The sequence below is a fragment of the Euprymna scolopes genome, chromosome 6, assembly GCF_053919585.1.
Source record: "Euprymna scolopes isolate OS-2025 chromosome 6, ASM5391958v1, whole genome shotgun sequence".
NCBI lineage: Eukaryota > Metazoa > Mollusca > Cephalopoda > Sepiida > Sepiolidae > Euprymna > Euprymna scolopes.
Genome location: NC_136487.1, coordinates 25,457,983 through 25,485,631, shown reverse-complemented (window position 1 = coordinate 25,485,631; position 27,649 = coordinate 25,457,983). Strand labels below are relative to the sequence as shown.

The window sequence follows — 27,649 nt, the reverse complement described above, 5'->3', positions numbered from 1 at the left end:
GTCTGCTGCTTTGAATTTTTAACTCGTGCGAACGTGCGTCGCGTTGAAAACCATTATCTGATTTCAACAGACACACTATTATCCAGAAAAATAATATCACAAGATTATATTGGAACAGGTGACAAGTATCAGTAAGAACTAATAATTATAAGAAGTGTAGGAGGCAGGGTGTGGCTTTCGAACACCACCAGTGAACCATGACAGATACAGATCACATTTCTGTCAGGCAGTACCCACGTTCATTTCAACAACTTCTGATATGGCAACCGCAATCAAACATCAAGAGAATATTACTCCTTGCATGGTCATCGACCCAAATGACATGTTACCCACAACAGAAAAGATTGGATTCAATGACAGAATTTAGAATTCTCCAATGTATTTGGAGAGGATTTAATTGAGTGTATTATATCATCTGGTTACTTTGAAGCCACAATTAACTCGAGTCTTATACAACCACCTCAGTATCGAGGCTGACTTCTCAGATATAATGAAAACAAACTAAAGAAAACTAAAACTCAAGTTCAATGAGTTAGAACAGATTAGTGTCTTGTTGAAGTAACAGTAGAGTATGTAAAGCCTTCCTTCCTTGTCAGCAAGCCTAATATAGACTACGGCCTGGTCATTGAATTTTCTAATAACGGTTAGTATTTGACGTCTCCCTTATCTGTTTTTGAGTTGTAAGCCATTTTTAGTTTTAGAAGAGTTTCCAGTATGGAGCCAATCTGTAGAAGTCCTGAGATGAAGAATAAAGTTCCTTCTCGTGTGAAGATGAAATTCTAAAATATCTGGTATATTTTATGAGATGATTCCAGTTTCTGATTGGTTGCTAACAGAGTGCAGCTCTATTTGATTGGTTAGTTTTTATCACTCCTGTTTATAAATAGAACCTTCCAATTTTTGGAATCATAACTTATTATATAAAAAATATTGCAACATCTGCTGAACGATGATTCTACCCTGAGGAAGATAAGCCAGTAGCTACATTTAGTTTCTGTCAGCTTCCATCCATCGGATCTCATGAGCCATTTCAGACTGTTCTGACTTCATTAGCCCTTGTGGTTATGCACTGTAATTTTTTTTTTGTTTTCTCACATTCACCCCTAACAAGGTATATCGCTACTTAAATGTAAGGGGCTACTATTTAGGACCATGCCTAGGAAAGATTTACATTATATTTAAACTTCTGCATCTCAGTACAGTCAGGGAAGCAGATACAAGGAAGGGTACTGCAAAGTCTAGCTGTTGAAGGGAAGAAGCTATTATTAGAATAGAAAGCTTTCTGGCATTTAGGGACCGCAACAGTGAAGGGGTGTGATTTTGTTGTTAAAAGGGTTTGTTAGGGATATGTACATCGAGATGGCACAAGTGTAACAAGTTCATCAGAACACATTCTATTAAAATATTTGTAAAACAGGCATATAGATGCAACATTGTAGAGATAGAGCAGTGGTTGGAGCTTAGTTAACAAAGTGGGACCTATTAGATTGAAGACATTTTTGGACCCTACCTAAGAAGGTAGATGCAACAACCCAGATGTGGCAACAATACTCCATGCATGGGCGAATGATGCCATTGTAGAAGTATAGGATACTCTCAGGTGTGAGTAGGCTTCTAACATGATAGAGGGAAACTACCTTCTTTGCAATGTCCTTGGCATATTTGTTCCAGTTCATATTGCCTGTGAATGTTAGGCCGAGGAGTTTGAAGGAAGAATTCTCAGGTAACGTGTTATTTGTCACGGATATCAGTGATTGGAGAGATGTCTTGTAATTGTTAAAGGAGCACAACTTAGTCTTATTAGCATTAAATGGCACCATTCATTTGTGGCACCATTCATTTGTGGCACCATTCATTTGTGGCACCATTCCACTTTGATCTGGAGGTCATTTTCTAACGATTCTGCCATTGTCTTAGATTTATGTACATTGTTCTTCCTTTGTGCATGTTATAGAGTGTTGTATCATCAACAAATATACCCATATTGGACACAATATCATCAAGAAGGTCATTTATGAATATCAGGAATAATAGTGGTCCCAAGATCGACCCCTGAGGAACTCACACATTAAGGTTATGCTGCTTGGATGGACGTCCATCAATGACAACCTGTATGCTTCTATTGTCTAAGAAGGATCTAATTATATTTAGTATATGTCCAGTTATACTGTACGATTTAATCTGTATTAACAGCCCTTCATACCAGACTTTGTCAAAGGTCTTGGGATATATCAAATGATCCTCTTCTCCCACAACAGGATACAATCTTTATCCTCCAACATACTCTCCATGCCTTACTAATGGCACTACATATTTAGTTGGGACACATCACCAAGCAGTAAATGCAGCAGGTGATTAGCCAATACTTCTGTGCCTTAAATTATGCAGGTCACCAATGCACTTCTATCTGAAGTTCCCCACTCATAGCTGTGTTTCAGTTGAGTGAATGTCCTAAGGCTTAGGTTCATTGCTGATGTCACCACAAGGAGTATGCTCCCATTTTATCAACATAACTGGATAGAAATCCTAAGTAATTCACAATTGTTTTTTTAGTGTCACCTGCACTTAGGATTGAACCTTGAACCTCCAGAAGAATGTAACTTTATAACTGATTTTTGTCCTATGGGAGTATAGCGTTACACACACTATCACAAACCTTGTGCCACATGAACAAAGGGATTCATAATCCACCTGCCATTGTAAGAACAGACTCTGCCCCAGCGTCAGGTCCCTCAAAAATGATAGGTTCCTTCTCGTTCAACATCTCTACTTATATGTAAAAGGCACTTTGCATGTGTGTGTGTGTATGTGTGCGTACATGCATGTCTGTGTGTATGTGTGTGTATGTATGTGTGTGTGTATGTGTGCATGCATGCATGTGTGTGTGCATGTGTGTATGTATGTGTGTGTGTGTGAGTTTGTTCCCTATGGATTCCAAAAGGGCCGGGCGATTTTAATGAAATTTCACACAAATATACTTTATAAATTTGGATGTGTTCTTTGATAGGTTTTGTATCGGAATGCTTCTGATAAATATAATAATGTTGTAATAGTGTTGTCTATACAATCTTATTTTTTTATCATGGATTGTTAAGGCAAAAGGGCATGTTGCGGGACTGGTGGATATATTATACATATCCCCCAGTCGTACAAAATAGGAAAAATGAATTGTTTTGAGGAAGAAACGAACGTGTTAAATTGAATTAAACGAACTAGAATTTATTTCATGAAGAAACAAATGAAAGAAAAGGGTACAGACAGCACGTGTTTAGTTTGGCGTGTGTCTCTCGCTGTTAGCTGGTGAGAGGGAAAGTCTATTGTTGTATAAAGAGAGAGAGAGAGAGAGAGAGAGAGAGAGAGAGAGAGAGAGAGAGAGAGAGAGAGAGAAAGTGAGAAAGTCGATCCAGTTTGGCGTGCATCTCTCACTGTTAGCTGGTGAGAGGGAAAATCTATTGTTGTAGAAAGAGAGAATGAGAAAGTCAATCCTGGCCATGGAGATAGAAAGTGTGTAAGGTGTACGTACTGTCTGTTGGCTCTTGCTCCACACATAGTAGCAGGTGATGTGAGGCGTACGGGCGCGCGCCCCGAAAGCCTCACAGTTGGTCCGTCGACCGCCCAGGTCGGGAGCCGAATCGAAAAAGAGGAAACAGCTTTGATCTCTTGCTTTTATAGTTGTTTCTGGTTGTCTTTTGCGCATGTGTGGATTTCCTTTAAAGTGAAGTGACGTTGCCCATGTGTGCGTATGTGTGCGCGTATGTGTGCATACATGTGTGTACGTTAACGTGTGTGTATGTGTATGCACGTGAATGTGAGTGTATGTACGTGAACGTGAATATATGTACGTGAGTGTGTACGTGCGCACGTATGTTTGTGTGCGCTTATGTGTATGACAAGAAACGTGGTTTGAAATGTGAACGCGTGTTTTGTGTGAGACTAGAAAAGCTCGCACAGGCATCGTATTTGATTAACCTATAGTATTTGTCTTTGTGTCTGCCAATATATGTTTAAAACAATTAATATTTTATGTAAGAATATGTTTGGTTGCGATAACATGATTTTCAAATTATTAATTATAATGGATTTGATTAGAGTTTTCCAGGTGATCAAATTGCATAACATTGAAATGGAGAAAAATGTTATCAATTGGAAAAAAAAAATAGTATATATATATGTGTGTGTGTGTGTGTGTGTGTGCGCACGCGCGTGTCTGTGTTTGAACAACCTGTCTATATTATTGGAATACAGTAAATTAAAAAGAGAGGGTGAGAGAGAAAGAGATTAGAAAGAGTGGGGAAACCCAGTGTCACCTAGCGGAAAGTGAAGAAAACAAATGCCTAACAAAGATTAGACAACTGACAACAGCTAAAATTATTCGCCCTTGTCAACTCTCCACCGTTGACGATGACAATGTTATTTACTTCCATTTTTTTAAAATTTTTATGATTAAATATTTCTGATATTTTCTCAGTTATTTTTTTCAATAGATTTAAAAGTGGATGTTAATTAAAAAATAATAATAAAAAAAAACTGTTGTTTCACATTTGTGCCTGTCTTCGCTTTTACAACAAACTCTAACCGCCACTGTAAACCCTTCCTCTCTCTCCAACAGTTTTCTATACTCCTCCAGTCACCCACCACTTTTGCACTTTACAAAGCAAATAATGATAGAGTGGGAGGAAGACTTTTTTTTTTGTTGAAAAATTAGAGAGTAAAAGAGTGGTAGATAAAGAAGGAGGGGGACGGCGTCGAAAAGGAGAGCATATCACCAAAATAGTTAATCTCTACTCCCTTTACCTTCTGCATTAAAAGTCGGTAGTAGTTTTTAGTATGGATTTCAGGGAGATCGGATTTATTTTAAACTTAAATGTACAGCTGAAATTACTCGGTTTATGATTTTTTTTTAACTCCTGGAAATGCGTGAGAAAAGAAAACACCGTTAAAAAAGCAAAAAAAAAAAAAAAAAAGAAAAAAAAAGTTTTCAATATATATTTATCCATCTATATATTTATATATACACGCATACATATATATATATATAGAAAAAATATACACATATTTATATATATATATATATATATATTCACACACATACACACACGCATAAATATATATATATATATCTCCATCTTTAACCAATATAAGAAAAAAATCCTGGCCCACCTATTAATTATTATTACTCATTATTGATATTATTATTGTTATTATTTCTTCCATTGCAGGAAGAAAGAAGTTAAATTTTTTAAAAATATATAAAGATTTATATATGTATATATAAATATTAAACATATTGTATAACGTGACAAGTAAGTCACTTGGCTTTTTTTAAAAAGGGAATTTTTTTTTAGAAACCAGTAAAGGAGACAACATCATTTAAACCACACATACGTATAAAAGATACACCGTAAATATAATCATTATTCACACGTAATTGGATTTTTTTTTTTTTTTAATTAATTGGAATAAGCCAAAACATATCTACATTCGTATTTATATATGATTGAAAACGAAATAAAAGTTTTCTTTTTAACCAAGTCGAACAACATGGCTTTCAGGTCCACTGGATACTTAAGATCACGTCCGACCGAGATGGACTTTTCTCAACAATTTTGTCCAGGTTAGTTTTTTTTTTTTTTTTTTTTTTTGCTTTATCAAAATAAACGAGAACGATGATCAGATATATATATATATATATATATATATATATATATATATATATATATATATATATATATATATATATAGTGTGTGTATATATAAGTCAAATCGTAATTGTAGTAAAAAGTACTCTGACGTTTTTTTTTTTTTTTTTTTTTTTTAAATATTGTAAATACTTTCTATTTTTTTTTTTTTTTTTTTTTCGATTTTATTTATTTTTACAATTATAATGAATTATTTACCTATTTACCCCAATATTATATATGTATGTTCATTTGATGGGTAGACTTTTGGGTTTGTATGTTACTGGAGATAAATTTATTTACACATGGTAAAGTTAGTTTTACGTGGAGTTCGTACTTCGTAAAGTTCGTGTTTGTATTTTTTTTGTCTTTATTTTTAGTCTGCATACACATTACTACTTTACACGTATACCATGTGAACCAAGTGCAATAGAGATCCAAGAAATCGCGCTTAAAGTGACGGTTATAATCTTTAAATGATCTCTTGTTTGGAATGTATGAGATAGCGCGTGAATGACTGGCATCCGGTAAGATGCTCCATCCCCAGCTTGAACGAAATAAGAAAATTGAAAAAAAAAGTTTACACGTACACGCGTTACTAATTCATGTTCTTTTCAGTATTGTCTTCACTGAAGAGTCTTCAGTAGTGCTCAAGCTCAATGCTTAATAATACGAGCAAAGCTTAGTAGTAATAAATAAATCATGGCAAGTGAGCTACAGTCTACACAAAGGTTTGTGTTTTGAGATCTCGAAGGAAATCGTCAGGCTGTTAGCCTGACACGTTCCTTCGATGGAATGAAACCAATCTTTTTGTGTAGACTGGAGCTCACTTGCGAAAGTGTATATTGCTAGACTCTCTCTCTCTCTCTCTCTCTCTCTCTCTCTCTCTCTCTCTCTATATATATATATATATATATATATATATATATAAGCCATCGGAATGTACAGAAAAAAAAATGAACACATTACAAAATATAAAACTAAATTACATCGGTAGATTAATATTTGCTTTCTTTTAATAGACCACTTCTTCGTCAGATTATCCACTTCTGTTAATTCTACCTTCTATGGAATTAATACTAGAAAAATAAATAAATAAAAATCTTGTAAAACAAAAAAACAAAAACAAAAACTCTTTGTAGAGTATTAATTTAAGCTTGTTGTACGTGTTCGTTTGTCTATATATTGTCTTAGAACATCTAAAAAAAATATGGTGCTTATGCACTTATGTTAGTGTATTTTCAAATGAAATTCAAGTTTTACGATATCATTTTATTAAATTGTCACGTGAAAGTACAGAATAGTTATACCCCCCTGTTAAGAATGGCTTTCTAAATGTTATTTCAGCACGGTAACTTAGGTGCATAAAATAAAATTTATATTTTTGTTGAATTTCAATAGTTGAGATAAAAATATATTTTTAATATATGCAGTAAACGAGAAAATAATATTCGTTTCGGGTAAATGTACGTCTCTGATCAATAATACTTAGTAATTGAAACGATTAGTTTTGCTCATATTTTATTTTATAAACGATTTAAGTTTAAAAAGCAAAAAGAATATTGTCAATGAAATACGTGTTTACATTCATTTTTTTTTTTCTTTTCTCCCCTTTTTCTGCAAGAATAGTATATATCCCGTCTTAACGGTCTCCAGTTTATGCCCTGGAACGTACGTTGTCACGTCGTTTTCTGCATCCTTCCACTATTCCTTTTAGACATACTCAATAATCAACTTTGTAAACTAATTTAAATTAGTGTTTTGCTCTGAGAAAACAAACCTACATTAATGCTGGATCAAACAGTTAAGACGGAAAAGAAAACGAAATAACACGGTCTTATGTACGACACGAAAAGAAACTGGAATCTTTGGAAGATCTCCATACTTCTAGTAAATATAGAAGCAATTTCCAAAACTACCTGACAAATATACCCGGTGAACCAAGTGCTGCAGCAGTCAGCACTACTGCAGCAGATATTCAAGGGACGGTCAGAATCTTAAAATGATCTCTCGGTTGGAATGTATGATAATGAATGAATGTCTGCTCCGCTCGGATGCCCCATCCCTAGCTAAAAAAAAAAATAAATAAAAAGATGGAAGGACAGAGTTTAATTCCAAAAAATGAAACACCGATTTTGGTAGTTAGATTAAAAAAAAATATCATCAATCGTAGTCGTGTTTAAATTTTTTTTTTTTTTTTTTTTTTTTTTTTACTTACGATTTGAGATGTTTAATTCTTTTAGGAAATAGAAATGACCTTTTTGGAATTCTTTTTTTTTTTTTTTTAACAAATAAGTTTTTGGAGCCTAATTATTTTTTATTACTTAATGATCATCATCATCATCATCACTAGTAATTTTTCCCATTATCCTTTTTGACGTATCTACCCTTGAGTTTTAATTCGGAATCTTGTTTTGACGGATGTTTAGAAAGGAATAGTGTAAAGTCAGATCATAAATACTTTTATTTTTAAGTTAAAAATAATAATAAAAAATAGTATTATCGAATTAATTGAATGTTTTATTCTATCTATAAGAAAACAAAAAATAAATAAAAATAAAGCTTGCTTTCATCATGGAGTTCTCTGCCTTTGTTGTCGATATTCTTTTTTTTTTTATTATTCGAATTAAGAGATTCTCAGGTTTTTGTGTAAAAGAATTTGCGTAATCATTTTCTTACCACAAAAGGTATTTTTCGGTTTTTATCTTCGAACTTGGATCCAGTATTTCGAAAACGGAATAGTAACATTTATTTCAAAATTTTACACGTTACTTAGCATCTTTATTTTTACTTCTAAATTATTATTTAGTTTTACTGTTAAAAAGCGGTTTAATAGTATATCCATAATATCATAGTGTGAAAGAATGAAATGTTTTATTTTTATTAATTTGGATTTTTAAGTCTTAAACAAAAATTTCAACGTTTTTTTTTTTTTTTTTTTTTGTATTATAATTATTAGTAAAAGTGTCTCTAAGTGTTTTCGTACCACAATTGGTGAGATTCTTCTTGTTATGAAAATCAACTTAAAATCGAAACCAAGACAGCAGATCTTGTACACGCAGGGTAGGGATTCCAATGTCATTTCGGATAGTTTTGTTTGGTTTTTATTTAGAATGCAACCTAATTAAATCAAATCTTTACGATGTATGTACTCGTCACGGAATGAAAATATATTAAAACGATTACGTAGATTGACTAAGTAGTTGAATGTTTACAAAAAACACCATTTTTTAAACAATTTAAAGCGATTAATGTGAAATCGTTAGCATTACAAGTTAAAATTATTGTGGACTTATCTGCCCTTGTTTTTTCCAAGATGGCGACGCGAAATAGTCCCTTTTTGCTTACTCATAAAATTTGATTTTAGTTAAAAATAAAACTGATCAATTTACGTGATCTTTGTAATATGGCATTTTTATTTCGTGACGGCTAAGTGCGCCATAAAGATTTTTTCTTTTTTCTGTTATTAATTATGGTTGAATTAACCTTTTTTTTGTTGTTGTTTTTATGGTTCACAGCTGATCAAGCAAGGCTCGGTGGTTACTCGAGGATACATTTAAAGTTAAAATTTGCACTATTAAATTTAATCAATTAAATTTATATCGTTCGTTCGTATCTGTTCGTTTCTCTCTAACTCATTAGACACCACAACTTGGTAAAAATGTCTGCTGTCACGTGATAGCTAACTACGGATGGATTGAATAGCCAAAAATGTTATTAGAAACCTGTTTTTCTATCATTGTGTTGTTGCAAATGCGCTCTGCATCACTGAAATGATGGTGGATCCGTCTTGGCACTACACTGCATCTGAAATTGCATGAACATGTCTGATTCTAGGTTTCCACCGAGCTTTTTTATGGTTCTGTTCAATCATAGGTGGTCATCCTCCCAGGCATTACTTTATCCTTCAGGACGGCGGGTTGATTTATTACGGGTTACCTAAGTCGGATGCCGACGGGTTGGATAAACTCAAATTTTTCACCCTTTTTTTTTGGGGGGGGGGGCTAGTTCTCCATATTACCCCCCCCCCCTCATGTCTAACCGTACTGCACTACTAGTGGGAGCAAATATATTTGGTGCGTTTCAATCTTGTTGACTGAGGCATCTTCGTTTCGTTTATTCTTTGGTTTGTATTTCTTCTTGCTGAAAAGTTAATTTGATGCAAGTCCAGAATTCAACCTAACCCCCCCCCAAACACAGAAAAATCTTTACTAAGAAAAAAAAAAAAAAAATCAAGTTTTATGACGAAGCAAGACGTTGTTTTCATCTGCCATGTTTAATAAGGGGGAGACAACTCAATCCAAATTAACGAGCTCAAATTCGGCCTTGCAATGGCTATTATTTACTATTAAGATCGCTAAAAATTATATAAGAAAAAAAAAATCGACTTAATCGATATACGTGATTTTTTGGAATATGAGATTTTCGTTCCAGGATGAGTACGTGCACCGTAAATATTTTCTGTATTTTTTTTTTTTTTTTTTTTTTTTAAATAAGTCAAATTCTTTCAGAAAACTCATTTTTGTATCGGATAATTTGGTGCTCATGCACTTATTGAACTACGCTATTTTTTAAAAATAGTTTCAAGTTAAATTGCAGTTTTACGATATCTTTTTTAATTAAATTGTTAGGTGAAAATACAGAATAGTTACAAAACGTTCTTCTCTCCCCATGTTAAGAATGGTTTTCTAAATGTTATTTCAGTACGGTTCAATGAGTGCATAAGTACATCAGGGGGTCTACGTTCCAACCTTATAGAGGTTGAACCCCAATTACACGAGATTAAACCAGACCTATTATTCCTAAGCGAAACTGGCATTGGACCAACTATTTCCCTGAAAGAGTTTGTAATTAAAGGATACTCTAACTTAACATCCAAACCTGACCCCTAAGATCGCTATGGGCATGGAATATGTGCCTACATTAAAGATGGCTTTCCATGTGGTAGACATCTCCAGAGAAGACCCTTAATTACCCTATGTGTTTCCCGGTTGCACTTGCTCACACTACTGTGTTTATATTTACCCTCTATCGCTCCCACAACAGCGGAGTTACTATCTTTAAAAGCATATCTGAGAAAATTAACTACATCCTATCTGATCATTCTTCAGCTAACATCCACGTCTGTGGAGACTTCAATAGTCACAATGTGGAAGGGTTAACCGACTCAAACAAGATTGATGATGAGGGAAGGTTCTGTCACGATTTCTCCATTGTTTATGACCTCACTCAAATTGTTCATGAACCCATCCATGTGTCCGACACTGACGATCAGTATGCAAGTCTCCTAGACCTTTTCCTCACACTTTGCCCTGAGCTATGTTCGTTTTGCCGTTCTGTACCCACTCGGATCTTCTGACCACTTTGTTGTATCAGTTAAGATAAAAACAAAGTGTAATAAGTCTTCAGACGTACTTCTCCATCGTACAGTATATCGATACTCTATGGCTGACTGGGATAGCTTCTATACATCTACCTCTGCATTCCATGTTTAAAAAGGATGTGATGTATCAAACCTAACAGAATGGTTAATTGTTGGTATAGACTGTTTCATACCCCTGAAATATGTCCAGCAAAAACCTAACTGCCAATTATGGTTCTCTCCAGAATGTGCTGCTGACATTGTGCACAGAAATCACTTTTTCCATTGCTTCCAACGTAACAGATGTACTGAGACTAAAGCCGCTTTCAGGACTGCCAACAACAACAACTGTAAAAGAGTAATGAAGAACGTGAGAGAACTGTATGCTAAACCCGTCAAGTCCAAAGTAGCTGAGCAGCGGCTTGATTCCCACCAGTTTTGGCAAATAACAAACAGGATCCTGAACAGAAGTGTGTGCTCTATCCCAACTATCATCAATGCACCCGAGGTATTCTTGTCAACATCAGACAAAGCCAAACTCTTTGTCAAGAACTTTGCAGCTAATTCTACCCTATGCAACCAAAGCTGCCAATGCCCCGTATTTCCTCTTGTATCAGAAAACACACTATGCGACACACAAATATCTGTGCGTGATGTTGCCAAGCTAATCAAAAACGATTCCAGTAAAGCAACTGGCCCTGACGGCATTCCAATTATAGTGCTGAAAAGGCTTAAACCAGAACTAGCTTCCATACTTACAAAGCTGTTTAAGTGTTATCTTAAGGAGAATTGCTTCCCAACACCCTGGAAAATCTCATCAGTATGCCCTGTATTTAAGAATTCAGGTGATCGCTCATCTCCCTCTCAGTACAGACCAATAAGTCTCCTGTGCGTCATGAGTAAGTTACTGGAATCTGTGTTAAATAGAGAAGTAGTGAACCACCTCAGACAAAATAACCTTCTTAGTGACGTGCAGTATGGTTTCCGTTCTGCTAGATCTATAGTAGATGTGCTTATGGTTATATCTCATAGAATTAGCAAATCTCTCAATGGAGGTTTCCTTTCTAGGGCAATTGCTCTTGACATATCAAAAGCCTTTGATAGAGTATGGCATAAAGGTCTACTTCACAAGATCTCCAGCTATGGTATAGCTGGAAATGTCTTCTCAATTATTAAATCATTTCTCTCTGATAGGTCCAGAAGAGTAGTGGTTGATGGGCAAAAATCAGAAACTCATAGTATTAATGCAGGGGTCCATCCTGGGTCCAACTCTCTTCCTGATCTACATCAATAATCTTCCAAATCACATCCTTAGATCATTCATTGACATTTATGCTGACAGCACTACCATCTATGGCACCACATCAAAGGCCATAAACGACCAAGTTCTCTCTGATTCTCTGTCCTTTGATCTTGAGCACGTGGTACAATGGGGGAAAAGGTGGCTTGTTACTTTTAATGCATCTAAAACCAAGCTTTTATCTTTATATCATCAACGTTCTGATCCTCATCTAGCATCAATTGAAATGGATGGCTCTCGTCTTGGGGAGGCTCCATGTTTTGACAAGCTTATGGGCTTGACCTTTACTCCTAATCTTAAATGGAACACATACATCAAATCTGTTGCTAAGTTTGCTGGAAAAATAGTGGAATCCTTCTATCGATCCAGTAAATATTTCACTGCTGATGCAATACTCTACCTATATAAAAGCCAGGTACGTCCAGGTACGTCACATCAATTGTGATGGATGGCTCTCGTCTGGGTGAGGCCCCGTGTTTTGACAAGCTTCTGGGTTTGACCTTTACTCCTGATCTGAAATGGAACACGTACATCAAGTCTGTTGCCAAGGTCGCTGGAAAGATGGTGGGATCCTTCTACCGCTCCAGAAGATATCTCACTACTGATGCAATTCTCTATCTATATAAAAGCCAAGTACGGCCAAGGATGGAATACTGTTGCCATATCTGGGCAGGAGCTGCCAAAAACAGCCTATCATGCCTTGACAGAGTACAAAATAGACTTCGTGGTTTAGTGGGGATGCCCTTTTCTCTACCCTGCAACCCCTCTCCCACAGAAGAGACGTTGCGAGCCTATCCTTGTTTTATGGTTATTTTCATGGCAGATGCTCGTCTGAACTCCAATCCCTGGTCCCCCCTCGCCAATCTTTCACGAAAAACACCCGTCTAGCTGAATCCACTGTGAAAAATTTCCCCCACTCTATATCTGTGCCTAAATCAAAACGCGGATTTCATGAACAAAGCTTCTTTCTTAGAACTGCACACCTGTGGAACTCTGTTTCGTCTGCCTGCTTCCCTCCGGACTACAACTTGGATGTCTTCAAGTCTAATGTTAACAAATTCCTAATGAACCGCTCCCCCTAATTAAACACTTCATCAAATCTCCTCACTAACGTAATGTACTTGCAATAACCCTTATCCCTGAGTGGCTTCTGGGCCTTGATAAGTGGTGATCACAGTGTAAAAAAAAAAAAGGATGGAGTATTGCTGCTACATCTGGGTAGGAGCTGCTAGAAAGACTCATCCTGCCATGACAGATTTCAAAATAGACTTTGTAACCTCGTAGGGGATGCCCTTTTTTCTTTCCTGCAACCTCTTTCTCACAGAAGATGTTGTGAGCCTGTCTCTGCTTTATTGGTATTTTCACGGCAAGTGCTTGTCTGAGCTTCAATCTAAGGTCCCCTCCTCGCCAAACATTCATGCAGAAACACTCGTCTAGCTGAAAATGCTATCAATAATATCCCCCATTCTTTATCTGTGCCTAAACCTGAACATAGATTCCATGAACAAAGTTTCTTTCTTAGAACTGCGCACCTGTGGAATTGTTTTCTGTTTACCTTCTTTCCAGCTGACTACAATATGATCATCTTCAAGTCCAGCGTAAACAAGTTCTTGATGAGCTGTTCCCTTGAAGTAATCCAATTTACCAAATTTATACTACTAACGATTATTATGATATTGTCTTATTGACTACTATTCACCTTTTAACCCTTATCCTCGAGTGGCCTTTGAGCCTTGATAGGTGGTGACTCCTATGTAAAAAAAAAAACAACAAAAAACGTACTGATAATTTGAACTCTTTCATAGCTAATAATATATTTTTTGATGTTGAAATGTTCAAAGCATTCTTTCTTCAATAAAGTTTACCAAAGCATTTGTCGGTAGCAACCACCCAAACTTATGGTCAGTGATAAAAGATTTCTTAACTGACTTTAACCTACAATGACATGGAAAATTAAACTTGCTGTAGTGAGAGCATGTATCTCTAAGAGGAACTTTGTGCATGAGTTTGTTCCCCATAGACTCTGAAATGGCTTGGCGGCCAATTATTTTGAAATTTCACACAAATGTACTTGATGTGCCTGGAAGTACTGGAATGTGTCTGATAAGTATCGATAATCTCCCCGCCCCCTCCTAAAAAAATATCCGATTAAAGGAGATCCGAGTTTGACCAAAGTTAACACTTTATACAACCTAACATCATAAGTGCATTTGAGAAGTTTTCTCACCGCACAAACAGAAAAACCCAGCCTATAAAATCAACTGTATGTTATTTTTAGAGTAGAATTGAACCATGATATTGGCTTTTGTACGTTTAACTTGAAGTGAAGCCATTATTTACAGATAATTTCATAAAATAAACAATAGATTATCTACAATGCAATGTAGACTACAGTATATTGTGGACCAAGTCATTGCGGGAAGGCATGTGAAACTTCCTTTTGGTACACTGCGGTGAGGGGAGGCAACCTTAACTAGAGCAGGCTATCAATCGATTAAATAAAAAAAAAATGGGGCGTTTTCACGGATTTCAATGACAATAAAAGTATGGGAGGGTGGAACATTTGTTGATCCTTATGCACTCCCGGACAACGTTGGATCTCCCTACTTAACTATATAGTGCTTTGATGTCGCTGTTGTTGCGATCAGCATGTTCAAAATTATTGTTAATCTTTAGAAATGGTCCATTTCGATCTCTGTAGTGGTTCAAATGTGTGTATTTACACTTTTGTCCCGTTTATTCTACTTATGGTTGAGTAGTATTATTTTATCACGATTATTAACACAAGTAAATACGGGGTGGCGAAATAAAATCAAATAAAACTCTTGGTATTGAAACCGAACTTTAAAAAAGTATAGTGTTGATGAGTTAAAAATTCAGTCAAAAAGCACTTATTTTTATGTCTTCAATTAGAACCTTTCTACCCCGACTCCTAATATTAGGATAAAGCCAACAATATTTCGTTTTTCTGTGCCTTTTGAAACCAAAGGATTATTGTTGTAAAAATGGTACCTTGGATTTTTTTATGTATGTTTTTTTATTATCAGTTTTTCTGAAAAAAATCATGTATAGGATTATATATAGGAGCGGCTCCCTCTCTCTATCGAGAAATATATTCAACTCTTTCTATCTTCTCCTTGACATAACTTCCTCTGTCGGTACACCTCCAGCCGTGTGTCCTAACCCTCCCCTCTTCCTGTACACCTCCAACCATGTGTCCCCCCCCCCTCTTTCGGTACACCTCCAGCCATGTTTTTCTCCCTCTGTTGGTACACCTCCAGCCTTGTGTGTCTCTCCCTCTGTCGGTACACCTCCAGATGAACCCCTGCCTGCCTGCCCCTCTGTGGATGCACACAGGCTCCCTCTTCCCTACCCCTCTGTGGATGCACCCGTGCCTGCCTGTGCTTACTCCTCCATGGCTGCACCTCTGCCTGCCTGCCCCTCTTTAGATGTACTTGTGCCTTCCTACCCCTAGTGGATGCACTTGTGCCTGCCTGCCTTCCTACCCCTCTGTGGATGCACTTGTGCCTGCCTGCCTGCCTCTCTGCGGATGCACTGATGCCTGCCTGTCTGCCTACCCCTCTGCGGATGCACCTGTGCTTGCCTGCCTCTCCTTGGTGGATGCACTCGTGCCTGTCTGCCTCCCTATCCCTCCGTGGATGTACCCATACCTTCCTACCTACCCCTCCATGGATGAACCCGTACCTGCCTGCCTGCCTGCCCCTCCATGATTGCACCCGTTTGCCTGCCCCTCCGTGGATTAAACCGTGCTTGCCTGCCCGTCCATGGATGCACCCATGCCTGCCTTCCTCTCTGTGGATGCACCTGTGCGCCCGTTCCTGGATGTTTGTATATTAGAACTATAGAAGCAGTCACTTAAAAAAAAAAACTAAGAACAAAAGCTGATCAGCTCAAAATTATCAAACGTTATTAGATTTTACATTATTTTTTTTATTTTTTTTTACATTATTATTTTACATGACATGATTATTTTTATTATTATTTATTTTTTTTGAAATTTCATCATTACAAAACTGTTTAAACATTGGCTTAAGGAGAATTGCTTTCCATCACTCTGGAAAATCTCATCAGTATGCCCTGTATTTAAGAATTCAGGTGATCGCTCATCTCCCTCTCAGTACAGGCTAATAAGTCTCCTGTGCGTCATGAGTAAGTTGCTGGAATCTGTGTTAAATAGAGAAGTAATCAACCATCTCAGAAAAAATAACCTTAGTGACACGCAATATGGTTTCCGTTCTGCTAGATTTACAGCAGATGTGCTTACAGTTATACTCATAGAATTAACGAATCTCAACAGAGGCTACCTTTCTAGGGCAGTTGCTCTTGACATATCAAAGGCCTTTGATAGAGTATGGCATAAAGGTTTACTTCACAAGATCTCCAGCTACATTGTAGCTGGAAATGTCTTCTCAATTATTAAATCATTTCTCTCTGATAGGTTCATAAGAGTAGTGGTTGATGAGGAGAAATCAGAAGCTCACAGTATTAATACTGGAGTCCTTCAGGGGTCCATCCTGGGCCCAGCTCTCTTCCTGATCTTCCAAGTCACATCCTTACATCATTCATAGACAATGCTGATGACACTACTATCTATGGTAGCTCATCTAAGACCATAAACGACCAAGTTCTCTCTGATTCTCTCTCCTCTGATCTTGAGTAGGTGGTACAATGGGGAAAGAGGTGGCTTGTTACTTTTAATGCATCTAAAACCAAGCTTTTATCTTTACATCATCAACGCTCTGATCCCCATCTGACATCAATTGAAATGAATGGCTCTCGTCTTGGGGAGGCCTCATGTTTTGACAAGCTTCTGGGCTTGACCTTTACTCCTGATCTTAAATGGAACACGTACATTAAACCCGTTGCCAAGGCCGCTGGAAAAATGGTGAGATCCTGCTATCGATCCAGTAGATATCTCACTGCTGATGCAATTCTCTATCTATATAAGAGCCAGGTACGTCCAGGGATGGAGTACTGTTGCCACATCTGGGCAGGAGCTGCCAGAAAGGACTTATCCTGCCTTGATAGTTCAAAATAGACTTCGTAGCCTCGTAGGGAATGTCCTTTTCCCTTCCCTGCAATCTCTTTCTCACAGAAGAGATGTTGAGAGTTTGTCTCTGCTTTATCATTATTTTCATGGCAAGTGCTCGACTGAGCGCCAATCTATGGTCCTCCCCTCGCCAAACTTTCACAAGAAAACCCCGTGTAGCAGAAAACACGATCAATAATTTCCCCCACTCTTTATCTGTGCCTAAACCTAAACATAGATTCCATGTGCAAAGCTTCTTTCTTAGAACTGCAACTGCACGCCTATGGAATTGTCTTCCGTTTTTCTGCTTTCCAGCTGACTACAATATGGTTGTCTTCAAGTTTAACATAAACAAGTTTTTGATGAGCTGTTCCATATAAGTTAACAAATTTACCGAATTTCCTATTAACAATTACTATATTGTCCAATTTCCACTGTAGACTCTTTAACCCTTATCCTCGAATGGCCTCTTGGCCTTGATAAGTTTTGATGCCTATGTAAAAAAAAAAAAAAAAAGAATTAACACTAGTTTATTTTTTTAAATTCATTTTTGAGTGTTTAGATTTCGTTTTGTTTACTTTATAAGATAACACTTCCTTTTATGGTCATTTCTCACAGTAAATTAATGATGTTTGATTTTTTTTTTTTATCCTTTCACAAATCATCATCGTTCGCCTTTATCGATATTTATTATGGGACCTTAAGATAACCACGCTATGAAAACAATTAAAAAAGAAAACAAAATTATTTTTTAATGGTTTATTGTTGTTCATACTAAATTATATATTACACTCTTAACGGTAATGTTAAAACTAGCGGCCCAATATGACGTCAACAACTTTGAAGCCGGTGATAACCTCCCAGAAGTACCCAGGCTTACTTAGGCCGGAAAATAGTAATTTGTCTTCTGTTTTCTTAATCATAATGAAATCACCAGAAACAGTGTATCAGAGTATCACGTGTACGAGCGCCCCCCCTCCCCCACCTTTATATTTCTTTTTTTAGTTTCTTTAAATTTTTTTAGCGGATTATAATCGAATGGACACTAATTTACTAGATTATAAATTTTTTTTTTTTTTAATTTGATATCTAAATATTTGTAGGAGGTGCTCAATTTCTAATACAACTTTCTAATAAATCGATCAATCATTTATGAACCACGTGTTGTTTTTAGCCAAATTTCGCGATTTTAGCTATTTTTAAGCAATTTAGCATTTTTTTGAATGTCGCTTGAAATTTGCCCGGCATTTACGAAGGTTTTGCTCGAACGCCCTTTTTTTTTTTTTTTTTTTTTTAATACGCAATCTTCAAGTTTCATCACCCAACATTTACAATTTTTAAATTAACAGGAAAACCCTTTTTATATACTAAAGTGTATGCACAGTTTCTAGTACAATAAATCGATCCCCCATATTGGAACCACTACTCGTAGAGCAGAGCACGCACACCTTTTTTTTCATAAAAAGATTTTTCATTTATCAATCTAAGAGAATAATTAATGGTCAATGTGCGCTAGAGTACCAACTAATGGCTTAGCTTAAAAAAGTTGATTTATAGGGTGTTCAGTTCAGTATTCCGTATTGTTTTCACTGGTCACTATGTTTGTTTTCGCGTGCGCATTCAATTCGTGCTCATTCGATAATCCGCTAAAAAATTGAAAATGACGAAACTAAAAATAAATAAAAAAAAAAATAACGAGGTGAGGGTACCGTGGCGTACCGATTGTGACGTGAACCAATCTCTATCCCCTCTCCGCTATTAGTGCCCAAACTGTTTCGGGTTATTAAGTTCATTTTGTAAGTTTATAAATGTATTCGATAGGATTTGCGTTTTTTTTTTTTTTTGTTTTTTTTTTAACAGCAATTAGTCTCCCTTTGTCAGAGACATCGCTCATAGAATATAACGACTAAAGGACAAAATAAAGGAAACGAGAGTTACGAGGCATTGTAAGTGACGAAATTTCAACATTACCCTTTTAACTATTTTTGTGCTTTTCAGGAACTAAGATTTTTTAAAAAAATTGCTTACTACATAACGAGTCACCCATGCTTGTGGAAAAATACAGCAGCACAAAAACGCTCTGTATGATTTGATGTTTGCGTACAAAAAAGCATCGAAAATAAACTTAATAGTTAAGTGTTGTGTGCTGCCGTAGTTTTAAACATGGCGACCCACGTAATATTATGTAATATTAAAAAACAAACTGTTCATGAAAATACGCCTATATAATAAGTTTGTGACTGTTGAAGTGACAATGCTCCAAACTAGACTAATTTAAACACAAAAGTAAGGATTTTTTCTGGCGGGGTCATTGTAAACAAACATCTAGTATTATTACTACTACTACTACTGCTGCTGCGTACAGAGTTTAATATTTTTTTGACGGGTACTATTTTATTACTATAATTTTAGTTGTTCAAAGTAATCACCTAGAAAATCTTTAATTTGAGCCCATTATTAACGAACTTAATTCTCGTGAATTTGTTTATAGTATATGAACACAATTTTAAGACAACTTCTGGTGTATCTGTTTTTCGCCTTTACGTGATTGTGACACATGTACTCTAACTTTAATGGAATGTTTATTGAAATCAATAATAGTTGCGTAACCGAATGGAAAAATAATTTAATTGCAGAATTTATTCCATCAGAATGCATTTAAGTTTCTTTATAAACGAGCCAACTATTTAAATCTTAGTGTTTGAAAAAAAAAAATTAACATTCGAAATTTCAAAAGAAATCGAAAGTATTTAAATTGTGGAATAGGAGGGTTTTTTTCTTGTTTTAAAATCATTATCAACTCTTCATGCAGAGTGAAACTTTTGGAAACTATTTGAATTCGATAATTTTATAAATAGGAGATTAAGATATTTTTAGAAATTTAGTTACAGATTTATAACAATTTTAGTTAAATTCATAATTTAATAATCAAACGATATCGTGACAATTAAATTTAACTTTCAAAATTCTAATAATTCATTAAAAACAAAACAAAATGTGTAGCTAAAAAAAAAAAATCAGAACAAAAATGAAAGAAAAAACAAAACAAAACAAAAACAAACTCCCGGGCAACATCTTGTTAGGTGCAACTAGCATCCATGCGCGTGTGTATATATATATATATATATATATATATATATATATATATATATATATATATATATATAGTGTGTGTTTCATATAAAAAAAAATGAAATAGACTCTCAAATTTAAAAAGAAAACAAACAAACAAAAAACACAACTTTATTGTTTTCGATTATTTGCGAAGAAAAATACCTGTGTTAAGTAATGGATCCACAGATCAGAAAATTCCTTTGTGTAGAACTGATTTTCCAAGTGAAGAGGATTCTCATTATCCATGTGGAAACGACGGGTCATGTGACCATGTTGCCGAAGGTGTCGCGCTTTTCGAGTTGTCTGTTTCTATTTAGAGAGAGAGAGAGGTGGGGAGGGGGGCTTTTTTTAACACTCGGTTTTTCCATTTATCAGGTTACCTATTTTTTTAAAATGTTTGTCCTTACTAACGGTTAGTCGAGTGATTCGATGCTTTTCTTAAGATCAAACATAATAAAAGATTGAATAATTTTAACAAGGTGGTTGCGTTTACCATATGTGAGAAAAATACCAATAGGCGTGCGTGTGTGTTATGATAACGAAAACATCTACACAACAAAGAGGGTCATCTGATGTTGATAACAACAAATCAACCTGTTATATATATATAAATTGGCCGTTTCATATTGGTTTTTACTATGCTAGTATGAAATATCGATTTTAACTAAGTTTATAACAAACATGATAATTATTCAAATGTAATTAATAAAACTCTCACACAAAATTAGTGTTTCTTGTCTATATTGTACATTTGAAAAAAACCCAAAACAAATTGAATTATTTTTATTTGCTACTGATCGAATATTTATTGCACTCCCAGATAAGGAGGAAAATAAAATTAATTGTGAAAAATCCTATTTAAAAATGTAAATATGATTGCATTTTGAATTTTATTTACTCTAAGCCCTCCATCCGGTAATATTGCCCCCACCTCCGGGCAACGCCAGGTAAATAAAGCCAGTTAACAAACTGAGCTTTTTGCCGATAACCGGTGTTTTGGTTTATTTCTTGTGAAGGAAGTGTTTAATTTCGTTTTCTCGGTCGGTAGTTGGAGTTATGAAAAAAAAAATCGTTAATTTAAGGTAAGTGTGTTCAATTTAAGTTTAAAAGTATCGTGTGTGGTAGAATTATTTTGAAGCAATGGAATGGTTTGTGTATAGGATTTCCTGCAAATCCGGAAAATCTCATCAGGACAAAAGAAAAATGAAATAACACTCTTGCCTAGTTGCAATGCCTGACCGAATTTTTAAACCCGTTTCTCTTTTGCAAGAAATAACGACTAGTTGAATAGCTATTGCTATTAAATGTTGATAAAAGATTACTTGGACGACTTAAATATTTTTTCTTTTTTATTCAGCAAAATTTTCAGGATGATATTGTTGATTGAACATAAAACCAAAATTTATTTTTACGAACCTTATTCGAATCCGGTGAGGTGCACGATTTATTTATTTTTTTCAATTCAAATAAAAAAAAATAAACATCCCTGCAAAATTAACCAATCTTCCAAAAGAAAATTGCATTTAACATATCTTAATTTTAAATCTTTTTAATTTCAACCTCATTTTTGTAACTTCATATTCATTCAAAGAAGGTTTGTATTGAAATGAAAATGTATTCACAACGTTACGGTTGATGACCCCTCCCGACCTTCTTCAGATGCATCTTTTCCAATTTGAAAATCTTTATTTGAAATTGAGAACTTTTATTCCGAACTGTAGTTCGACATAAAAATTCAACAATTGTAAAAAAGATTGACCTGGGAAATAAACTTCTATAAACTTATAAAATCGATCTAGATTCGATTCTGAAATCTGAAGCAAAATCAGGTCAGCATAAAATGATACTCTTCCTAATTGTGTGAAATGTTAGAATTTTTTTGCGTTTTAGATTAATGAGATTGAATTAAAATTAATTTTCGAGGATTAATTATTGGAAGTTGATGACTGCAACGTTTCCATCAGAAATTATTGGGAATTAGATTACAATACATAAAACTGATTTGGAAATGTAATGAAAATGTAATGCTCTTCATTTAAGATGTAAAAAATCTCCTTGCCTCTCTCTTTACCCCCGTCTCTCTTTTCTCTTTACCCCCGTCTCTCTTTTCTCTTTACCCCCGTCTCTCTTTTCTCTTTACCCCGTCTCTCTTTTCTCTTTACCCCCGTCTCTCTTTTCTCTTTACCCCCGTCTCTCTTTTCTCTTTACCCCCGTCTCTCTTTTCTCTTTACCCCCGTCTCTCTTTTCTCTTTACCCCCGTCTCTCTTTTCTTTTTACCCCCGTCTCTCTTTTCTCTTTACCCCCGTCTCTCTTTTCTCTTTACCCCCGTCTCTCTTTTCTCTTTACCCCCGTCTCTTTCCCCCTCCGTCCCCTCCGTCCCCTTTCTCTTTACCCCCGTCTCTCTTTTCTCTTTACCCCCGTCTCTCTTTTCTCTTTACCCTCGTCTCTCTTTTCTCTTTACCCCCGTCTCTCTTTTCTCTTTACCCCCGTCTCTCTTTTCTCTTTACCCCCGTCTCTTTTTTTCTCTTTACCCCCGTCTCTTTTTTTCTCTTTACCTCCCCCCCGTCTCTTTTTTTCTCTTTACCTCCCCCCCGTCTCTTTTTTTCTCTTCCCCCCTTCTCTTTCCCCCTCCGTCCCCTCCGTCCCCCTTTCTCTTTACCCCCCCCCCGGGGTCCCCCTTTCTCTTTACCCTCCCCCCCGGGGTCCCCCTTTCTCTTTACCCTCCCCCCCGGGATCCCCCTTTCTCTTTACCCTCCCCCCCGGGGTCCCCCTTTCTCTTTACCCTCCCCCCCGGGGTCCCCCTTTCTCTTTACCCTCCCCCCCGGGGTCCCCCTTTCTTTTTACCCCCCCCCATCCCCGGGTCCCCCTTTCTCTTTAACCCCCCCCCCCGGGGTCCCCCTTTCTCTTTAACCCCCCCGGGGTCCCCCTTTCTCTTTAACCCCCCCCCCCGTCCCCCTTTCTCTTTAACCCCCCCCCCCGTCCCCCTTTCTCTTTAACCCCCCCCGTCCCCCTTTCTCTTTAACCCCCCCCGTCCCCCTTTCTCTTTAAACCCCCCCCTCCCGTCCCCCTTTCTCTTTAACCCCCCCCCGGGTCCCCCTTTCTCTTTAACCCCCCCCCCGGGTCCCCCTTTCTCTTTAACCCCCCCCTCGGGTCCCCCTTTCTCTTTAACCCCCCCCCCCGGGTCCCCCTTTCTCTTTACCCCCCCCCGTTTTCCCGCTTTCTCCCCCCCCCGGTGTCCCTCTTTCTCTTTACCCCCTGCCCCCCTTTCCTTTGGTTTTGAGACTGGCTGCCCTCTATTTTGACTACTGAGGACCATCTGATGAAAGAAGGTACATTAATATCGTGAGGTCTTCCTATTTGTTTGCTATCATTTAATTTTTTGCTTTCTATTGTTTGTGATTTTTTGTTAAAACTTTGAAACTATACCTATTGCTCTTTGGGACAACATGGTATTCGATATTATTAGTTTAGTTGACCTTTACCCTGGTACAGATATTTACTTTTGATAGGATTTAAAATAGTTTGATTGAATTAAACAATTTTTTAATTTTTGTTTGACATTTGGATCTAAGTTCTTGAGCTACCCTCCCTCCTACGCACATTAATAATTGAACATCAACGTTTCCAACTTTGAAATATTTAAAAAATATTCTGATAATGTAGTAAGTTAAGTAAAGCTATGATTGATGTGAGGATTTAATTTTTTTTTTTTTTTTCATTTTTATCTTTATATAAATAGATATTACTTTTAAACATAATACACTGTGGGATTTGTCTCATTCTGAAATAACAGATCTTAACTACTTTTAGAAATGGAGAATTCATGTTCGGTAATCGAAACTGACACATTGAGATCTTCAGTCTTAGGTTCTACCACTGATCAATTTGGATTTTCTTATAAATAGAGCTTAAAATATTTCAACGCCCCACCCTCACTTTGGCTCTAGACTGGTTGAACCAGCTTCCTACAAAAGAGAAAGTTTCATGGAATATCAAATTCACAAGCGGTCCCCAGTCGTTTGTATACTTAAAACAATACCTTAACAAATTAATTATAGCTTTGACATAACGTCATAGTTATGACTAGAGCAAGAGAATATTCTTTTCATTATTTTGACTCTCGAGTATATATCAGTTAATATCTTATGTTTTTATATCGAGTGATGTGGTTCTTGATTAACTGTGTCGGATATATACTCGAGAGTCAAAATAATATTCTCTTGTCATAGCCATAGACTTTTATGTTTCAAAGTAAGGATTCAAACTTAAATAATAATATAAATAATGAAATGGTAAACATCAATAACGTTGAGAATTATTTTTATATTTTAAATAAATTCTGCTTTAATTACGTATTGGCATTAAAAATAATTTAATATTTTTTTCTAGTTTCAGTTTAAGTGTATTTATCTCCCTTCCACGGCAGAAGATTAGACACAAGGGTCTGAAAGTGGGATTGAAAAGCCAGTGTCCCTGAGAAGCACTCTGGCCTGCAAAGGATGCCTTTAATAGGCTCGTTGGCATTCCCTGGTAGGAGCGCCTCAGTTTATTTGCAATAAACTAGCCTGTTCTCAAAGAAGTTTTTAAATTTCTGTTTGTACAGTCAGAAACAAAGAGCAAGACGAGGAATTCCAATGGCTAGCAGTTTGAAGATAGAAGGTATTAGAGTAGAAAGCCCTTCGGCATCTGGGGACCTCCAAAGTGAATGGATGGACCTTAGCTGATTGTCGGGTTGATTGGGTGTATTTACATTGAGAGGGGGAGGGGGTATAAAGCAGCAAGTTCGTTGGAGCATATAACCATTGTAGCACTTGCAAAATAAGAACAGGGATGCAACATTGCAGTAATGAGACAAGGGTTGGAACGTGGTGGACAGTGTGAGCCCTATTAGATAAGAGACTAGATTTTTGTACCTTGCCTAAAAGGAGACACAACAATACTCCATGCAGATCAAGGACACTGATAGGTGGGAGTAATTTTTTAGCCCAGTAGAGAGCCCACCATCTTTGCAGCAACCTTGGCAATGTCTTTTATGTATTTGTTCCAATTCATGTTACATGTGAATATTGTATTCCGGGGCTGTGTCGCTGTCTGTGTATTCCGGGGCTGTGTCGCTGTCTGTGTATTCCGGGGCTGTGTCGCTGTCTGTGTATTCCGGGGCTGTGTCGCTGTCTGTGTATTCCGGGGCTGTGTCGCTGTCTGTGTATTCCGGGGCTGTGTCGCTGTCTGTGTATTCCGGGGCTGTGTCGCTGTCTGTGTATTCCGGGGCTGTGTCGCTGTCTGTGTATTCCGGGGCTGTGTCGCTGTCTGTGTATTCCGGGGCTGTGTCGCTGTCTGTGTATTCCGGGGCTGTGTCGCTGTCTGTGTATTCCGGGGCTGTGTCGCTGTCTGTGTATTCCGGGGCTGTGTCGCTGTCTGTGTATTCCGGGGCTGTGTCGCTGTCTGTGTATTCCGGGGCTGTGTCGCTGTCTGTGTATTCCGGGGCTGTGTCGCTGTCTGTGTATTCCGGGGCTGTGTCGCTGTCTGTGTATTCCGGGGCTGTGTCGCTGTCTGTGTATTCCGGGGCTGTGTCGCTGTCTGTATTTGGAATAATCCAAATTCAGTTTACCAAGTCTGACCTTTTTACTTTTGTACCGAGAAACTAAAATAACTCCACGTTGATCTATTAATAGTCTTTTGTTTACACTTAATTTCTTCTTTTGATAATATTGGAGAGAAATCAGAAAAATCAGCTAACCTGTTTTTCTTACCAATGAATGTGAATATATTATTCGCAATGTAGCATCCGTATTTATTTCTATTGTCAGGATTAAAAATGATCACCATGAACTACTTCTCCTATTGTTTAATTCTACTGAGGATTTTCTGCCGATTTGAGTTCAGTGGGTTTCTGTATCATTGCTTATTAATAATTTATCTTTACAAATATAAGACATAAAATCAAGCTTAAAATGGGTTGTCCAGCCCCCCCCCCCCCAAATGGAGGGAACACTCTAGATGAGTATAAAAATAGCCATATTAGAACTCATCGGCATTCTCTCGGTGAAGACTGACCCCACTTCTTCGAACGGAGGAGACAAGGCCTGGGAAGTTAATTTGTGCAAAAATTATCAAATCGTACCGTGTTTTTTATGAGTGGGTTACCCCCCACCCTCTAAAAAAATAACCTTTGTTTTTTTTCTCCCCCAAGAGTAAAAATACTTAAAGACTAGTGTGTGTAATAATTTCAAGGTTGAGATTCCCAGTCGTTGTTATTTTGGTTAAAACAACGTGATTTTTTTTTTTTTTTTTTTTTTTTTCTGTACGATTTCAAGTGATTGAATTTCGAATAGACAATAAGTTGTCCAAGATGTCATACTTTGATTTCCTATTTCTTGTTGTTGTTACTGAAGTCAACAATGTGTGTACACATCAAGTGACCAACCATCACGTTTCTAATTGACAATTGTTGGACAACAAATGAGGGAACGATCAGTAATCGTTACATTTATATAAACTCTTCACCTACATAGTGGCCAGGATTAAATTACTAAGTGACTAAATTACTACTACCGTCGCGACATGAGATTATTTAACTAAGAAATTAATGTTTTATGATCTCTTAAAGACGAAGGAAAATAAAATACATATAAAATAACAAAATAGAATTTAATAAATATTTCACTAGTCCATATGAACCTATCTGTAGTCGAACAAACAATTATTGCATTTTATTAAAAAAAAAAATAGTATTTAAATTTCAAATCAGTAGGCGATTCTATAGTTGTTTAACATGTTTTAATAAACTTTTTCGGGCAGTACCCCCCCCCCCCGGAAGTATTTCCATAATGTGATGTCGATTGTTTTATTCTCCCTCCTCTTTCTCTGTATATTTAGATGTTTGTGGGTTTGTATATATTTGTGTGCGCGTATGTTTGTATATGTGTGATAAGCATCTGGTACTAGCCAGGCTCAACGTTGCTTAACTTCGATGATCTGGTGAGAACCGGTGTGTCCTTGTGATTATGCCGCTTATCTCTGCATTGTTTCCAGTCGTCTTGAACCATCACTTGCCACTTGCATATAACAACACTAACTTAGGAAAGGTGCGGTTGGGGATTGTACAACTCTTGCCACAAGAAAATTTCATGCACAGGCACGCTTAC

General features: G+C 36.6%; 1 protein-coding gene across 1 annotated transcript in view; it reads left to right on the top strand.

Moving 5' to 3' along the window:
- Positions 1-4,711: 4,711 nt before the first annotated feature.
- LOC145277572 (uncharacterized) overlaps positions 4,712-27,649 on the top strand; it is a 272,319-nt gene continuing 249,381 nt past the window's right edge. The window contains exon 1 of the mRNA XM_080129063.1: positions 4,712-5,614. The gene's annotated coding sequence lies outside the window, so the exon portion shown is untranslated. The remainder of the gene's footprint in view (positions 5,615-27,649) is intronic.